This window comes from Clupea harengus, chromosome 13 (assembly GCF_900700415.2).
Source record: "Clupea harengus chromosome 13, Ch_v2.0.2, whole genome shotgun sequence".
Classification (NCBI taxonomy): domain Eukaryota; kingdom Metazoa; phylum Chordata; class Actinopteri; order Clupeiformes; family Clupeidae; genus Clupea; species Clupea harengus.
Window position 1 is genome coordinate 13,126,121 of NC_045164.1, and position 6,849 is coordinate 13,132,969.

A 6,849-nucleotide genomic window follows, 5' to 3' on the forward strand; every position below is an offset into this window, starting at 1 on the left:
GTTCTTCAACCTGTAAACAAACAAGGAAGACTCGAGTTTCGCAGTGCTCTCCTGTTGCAGAACGTAAAGAAGTCTTGAGATGGATGAGCTTTTCACTGGACAGGTTTTAGCCTTTCTTAGCCAATGACATTCCTAAATCTGGCTGCCCTATACAAACTATAGCTCACAACTCCTGTGAGTAGCACACAGACAGAACGTTTCTTCAGTCGCCTTCAAAACCTATTAAAAGAGAGAGAGAGAGAGCTGCAAACATTGATCTGGATAATGTGGTTAACAATTTTGCAGGAATGAAACATCAACGTGTTGATGCTGTCTCAGAATTATACATCTATAGCATAGTCACTCTGAATGTTAAATCAAATACAGGCTGTTAGCCTTTTAAGACTCCATCAATCAGTCTACATTAATGCAATTTATTGTAAAATGTATTGTCATTTTAATGCAGTTTGTTAATACAATGTTTTTCTACAAACAATATTGTAGAATCCATTGATGAAAATGTCATGTTAAAAAATAACAACAAACAAAAGAGATGGAATAAAGAGTGAGTGAGTGAAAGAGAGAGAAAGAGAACGACAGATTAAGATGGATAATATGGGTTCAGACTGACAGTGATAGAGTGATACTGATAGAGCTTTAGAAACATTGATGATTCAAATATCAACCAGATAAATATACTTTATTCCTTCCACCCAAAGATGTTCCAGTGGGAAAATAGTTTTTTGTTCTTGTTGTCAATATGCCTTTAAAGCTCTGCAAGTTTTTGTCCTAGAATCATAAAAAGAACACCCCCAGAAACCTTTGATCTTCTACATATATGCCACTTGTGGCATGTTTTTAGTTAGAGGAAATATACAAAAACATCAAGGCATGTCAGACTACCTAAAAAAGTTTAACAGGCCTCAGTCCTTAGAGGGTTAAAAGGAATGCAATTTATTTGTGTCCGACAAACTGTCACTATGGCAGACACCACACTGAACAACACCATTCCCTAACCCCAACATCTGCACCCTTACACCCCTTTCATTCGGAGGTTCTACCAGGTTCCACCACGGTTAGGTTCAGGTGAAAGGTTTGGCAACACATCATATTTACTTTTTATACTGTATATACATTGAGGGGACATCACCGTAGGAACTAAATTGGTGGACTACATTCAAGCAATTCTCTCTCTCTCTCTCTCTCTCTCTCTCTTTCTCTCTTTGTCAAGACAAGAGGCAAACAATGATAAGCCTGTAGTGAGGCATCGTGCTGATTAATAGTAGGCTTATTTCATTTTGTGTTTAACATCACTAATAATCAGCCATAGCTTATTAGGTATACTGTATTGCCTAAGCGGATTCCTGCTAAACAGCGATGCCATTCTAGATGTCCATATATCTTCCTGGTGTTAGTGGTCACAATGCCTTCTCTACAGAGCCACAAGAAGCTGAAAGTAGAGTGTCTGGCATACACACAAATGTACAAAGTCTGACATACACACTGCATACAGACTGCATTAAACATTGTAAATGATTGTAATACAAGAAGAAATCTGATATAAATATACTTTAAAGTGATAGTGATAGAGTGGTAGCGTGATAGTGACACAGTATAGTAATATCTATATAGTAGACTGAGGCGTTAGATATAAAACAGACAGACAGAGATATTGGTAGTGATAGAGTGATAGTGATAGAGTGGTAGCATGATAGTGACACAGTATAGTAATATCTATATAGTAGGGTGACCAGACGTCCCCGTTTTTCGTTTACAAAGATAAAAACATGACACTGTTTTGGAGGAGTTTACGTGTCTGAACTGAAAATGTCCCCGGATTTTGTCTCAGAAATCTGGTCACCTTACTATATAGTAGACTGAGGCGTTAGATATAAAACAGACAGACAGTGATATTGGTAGTGGTGAGTGGTAGAGATAGAGAGATAGTGATCAAGCGACAGTGATGGAGTGATAGTGATAGAGTGATTAAAAGACATGTAGATAGATAGATAGATAGATAGATAGATAGATAGACAGACAGACAGACAGACAGAGAAATAGATAGATAGATAGATAGATAGATAGACAGATAAATAGATAGGGAAAGAAAGAGACAACAGCACTGAGCAGTGCCAGTTTACTGTTGACAGTTAACAATTGGCAGTTATAGAATGTTGAACTCACAAATATTCTACCATTCATTGGGAAATTTGGACTTGTTTCTCTTAAATATCTTAAAAAGTGTAGAAATACGAAAATAACATAGCTTAAGACTTAGTTTCAAACTTCATTTAATAGGTCTTGTAAATGACAAAAAGCCTTAAGTGTCATTTACAAGACCTATTAAATGAAGTTTGTATGTTAATCGGTTCAAACTGAATCATTAGCAGAAAATCGTTAGAATAATAATACTAAGAAGAAGAAGAATACAAATCCTAGGAGAAACAATACAGTGCAATGCTTGCATGTACTGAAATAACCTCAGTTGGTAATAGATGTGATCAATTTGAATACATCTTTGGTTTGTTTGTGTCCTGCTCAGGCAGGGAAATGGAATACTGGTTATGTTCCCCAAACCCCAGACAGGGACATAATCATTGTCAACACATTTAGACATTATAGTATTTTTTATACAGCCATTTGACAATTATCTGTAGGAGCATAATCATGTCATGCTTGAACGCAGTAATATGTGAGACCTTGAATCTGTTGAAGGTTAGTCTCATATTTTTTAAGTCTCAATTTGTCATTCTGTTTCAATGTTTGTCCCAATTTATTTCCGCAAAATTAACCAGAAATCATCATTAAAGGCGCCTGCCCCCGGACCCCCAGAGCTTTCTCAGGTTTACAATTTTCAACCACCAGCTGCCACTGACGCACACATACGCGTACACACACGCACACACACACACGCACACACACACACACACATGCACACACACAGGGCCTCTGTGAGGAATCCTGAGTTTGCTTTGGCAGGCTTCTGAAGGCCATGCTGGGATCACTCACACACACACACACACACACACACACACACACACACACACACACACACACACACACACACACACACACACACACACACACACACACACACACACACACACAGTGCATATCACATACACAAATGCATGCATACAGAAGCTCATGTGTCACACAATGAGTTAACAAACCAGACCTCTCTTGTTTTTTTTTACATGGTAATCATTTGCCTTTTCACAAAGGACAGCACACACACACACACACACACACACACACACACACACACACACACACACACACACACACACACACACACATTACTCTCTCAACTGTCTGTGTGCAGGTGTTTCTTAAGTGGGGGTTCAGGAGAGGGGGTAATTTGAGCCAGACACACACACACACACACACACACACACACACACACACACACACACACACACACACACACACACAACACACACACACACACACACACACACACACACACACACACACACACACACACACACCTACACACAGTGCCCCTTGCATACAGAGGCAGCTTTGTTTGGGGGTCAGGCCAGCCGTGGGCAGGTAGTGCTTGATTCTGAGGAAAGAGGAGTGCAGAGAGGAGAAGAAGAAGAAGAAAGGAGAGGACATCAGGAAGGAGAGAGAAAGGAAGGAGGAGAAGAAAGAGGAGAGGAAAGACTGATAAGGGAACAGGGAGAGATTAGGCCATCAGGCATTGATGAGGAGACATTAGGGAAAGATACCAGGCTGACAGAGTGAGAGACAGGGAGGGAAAAAGAGAGAAACAGAGAGAGACAGGGAGGGAAAACGAGAGAAACAGAGAGAGAGGGGGAAAAAAGAGAGAAACGGAGAGAGACAGAGTGAGAGACAGGGAGGGAGAAAGAGAGAGACAGAGAGAGACAGAGAGAGGGAGAGATGGTGCGAGAGAGCAGATCCCACAACGTGGCGTTTGGCTGTGAGCATGTGCAGGCAGGCTCTCTTGAATCCCTCCCCCACCACACAAACACACACCACAGACTGAGCACTAGACCATGACAGCCACGCCTGACAAGCATGCTTATGTACCTGTCCACGCACACACACACACACACACACACACACACACACACACACACACACACACACACACACACACACACACACACACACACACACACACACACACACACACACACACACACACACACACACACACACAGATCATTACAAGAAGCCAGAACCACCTAGAAAGCAAACCTGGCGGCTTGTTTATGTGCCTTTTCACACTTCCTTTGAGCCTTTCAAATACTCATCCTCCTCTCCTCTCCTTTCAGATAAAAAGAAACCTTCTCAAAAAGAAACTTGTTTGAACCAAGACATACAAGTGCTGTTTGTTATGGTCCTGCCAGGAAGATGTAACTCCATCTACCTCTTTGTTCCAGCCTGCCTGCACTAGCTGCCAGACACACACACACACACACACACACACACACACACACACACACACACACACACACACACACACACACACACACACACACACACACACACACACACACACACACACACACACACACAAAGATCCTGCTGCTCTCTTGCAGACGGACCTCCACATGTTCTCCAGCCATTGCATAACCACTCAAACATTTTTTTTCCTGTCTGTTTCTGTTTCATTTGGATTGCAATTAGTTTTTCCTGGAGCCATGTTTCCCCCCCCAACTGTTAGAAGCCGGAGCAGGGACTGCAGCCTGAGAGGTTTGCTAACTGGTTGTCGGAGGGGGGACAGCGATGAGGGCAGGGCACAGTACACAAGTGAGACTGAGAGGAGAGACAGAGGGTGGGGATGAGAGGAGAGGGGAAAAAAGAAAGCAGAGCAAACAAGAGAAGGGAAGAGTAGATAGCGAACAAAAAAGAAATGAAAGACAGAGAGTGTGTGAGAGATGGACGGATAGATGGATAGATAGATAGATAGAGATGTTGTCTCTGCAATGTGCCTAACAGCGGTGCTTTGTCACAAAACATGAGCAGCAGCCAGTAAGGAGTGAGCGGAATGTTCCAGAAAGAGACCGGAACGTCTGATTGGTTGCAGATGTGGACCCTCCGGGACACATGCAGTGCCGTCCGACGGCAGGTCTAGGATCAGTGCGAGCCAGTCCCCTCACACCAATTACTCCGTACACATTCATGCCTTCCCATCTCTCTCATTAATGCAGGTTCTGTCTCGTGCCACTGCCACAGTCACCCCAAAAACACTGATCTTAGTTGAGAGACTCCTGAATCCGCCTGAATCTGAGATCACTATGAGGACGGGAAGGAAAGGAGAGGAGGGACTCCTCTGATGTCGACCCAAGAGCCAACATGATAGCCCTGTCTGAGAAGGGAGCTCCAGCTGTTTTGGGACAAGCGCTGCGCGAATAACTCCAACGGACGTTAACACATGCATGAGTCAACTGCCAAAGCCACTGCAGCAGTAAGAGAATGACGACAGATAGAGAGCTGATAACCCCGTCCATCAAACTAAAAATAGATGCTCAAGGAGCATGTTTGGCTCAGTGTCAGACCCATGGTAGGGGGCCAGTATGTATGTGTATATACACAGTATATGATAGTATGTGTGTTTTAAGGGACATTAGACATAATAAAAACATGATCGCTTGAACAGTCACAAAGATAGCATGAATTTTATGATTATCAAGAGTTGTTCCAAAACAAAGGAATTTGTTTACTCCATTTTGGTTCCCATATCTGGGTGTCTTGATGTCTAGATGCTGCAGCGTACTGGCCAAAGAGAGCTGATAATCAATGCCACAGAAGAGAGGTATCCACAGGAGAGCATCCTGTAGGTAACAGTAGCTTCAGACTTCACCATTTGAACTGAGAGATTTGTGTTGCTTGGATCTCTCGCCTCCTTGTAAACAAGAGTGGAAAATCCCCTACATTCTCCAACACTCAGGATACCTCTTGGAGAAGATCATCTCTCTCTCTCTCTCCCTCTCTCTCTCTCTCTCTCTCTCCCTATCTCTCTCCCTCTCTCTCTCTCTCTCTCCCTCTCTCTCTCCCTCTCTCTCTCTCCCTCTCTCTCTCCCTCTCCCTCTCTCTCTCCTCTCTCTCTCTGTCTCCCTCTTGGAGACGATCCTGAGAGCCCTGGGTGCTGATAACTGGCTTCCTGTGAGATTCCTTGTCACTTCATGGCAATGACCCTCTATTAGCCTGGAGCTTTATTTGGCAGCAGCATTCTCTCTCCTCCCACTGCTGATCTCACACCATCTCTGAATGAGGGAGCACTATATGACAAGCCCCGGTCAACCGTGCCGGCAGGAACATTTTGTACGCATAACTTCCTTTCACAAACACAACTCAGTCCAGCAATTTTGTGGATGACTGTGTGTGTGTGTGTGTGTGTGTGTGTGTGTGTGTGTGTGTGTGTGTAAAGACTTGAATCATTCTGTTCTGTCTGTTCTGCCTTTACTTTAACCTGACGGATTCCTCAAGCATTTGTTGAAGACAGAGAAAAGGGAGTGCATAATTGTAAGTCTCTCGTGTCTCTCTCTCTTTCGGAGTCTGTGTGTGTGTGTGTGTGTGTGTGTGTGTGTGTGTGTGTGTGTGTCTCTGTGTGTGTGTGCTTGTGTGTGTGTGTGCACATGCTTATTCGGTTTTAATAGATCACAGACTCCACACGTTTTTGCTCTTACATGGCATTCTTTCCTGCTAGCCCAACTCTGTTTACCAGACGAGTGAGACGTCCATGCTGATAAACACAACATCACTGCTGAGCACAAACACAAACACACACACACACACACACACACACACACACACACACACACACACACATCACTGCTGAGCACAAACACAAACACACACACACACACACACACACACACACACACACACACACAC

At 43.5% G+C, this 6,849-nt stretch overlaps 1 protein-coding gene across 1 annotated transcript in view; it reads right to left on the reverse strand.

Moving 5' to 3' along the window:
• zgc:154058 (Transmembrane protein 150A-like) overlaps positions 1-6,849 on the reverse strand; it is a 37,461-nt gene that overhangs the window by 3,702 nt on the left and 26,910 nt on the right. The gene's annotated exons all lie outside the window — the stretch shown is intronic.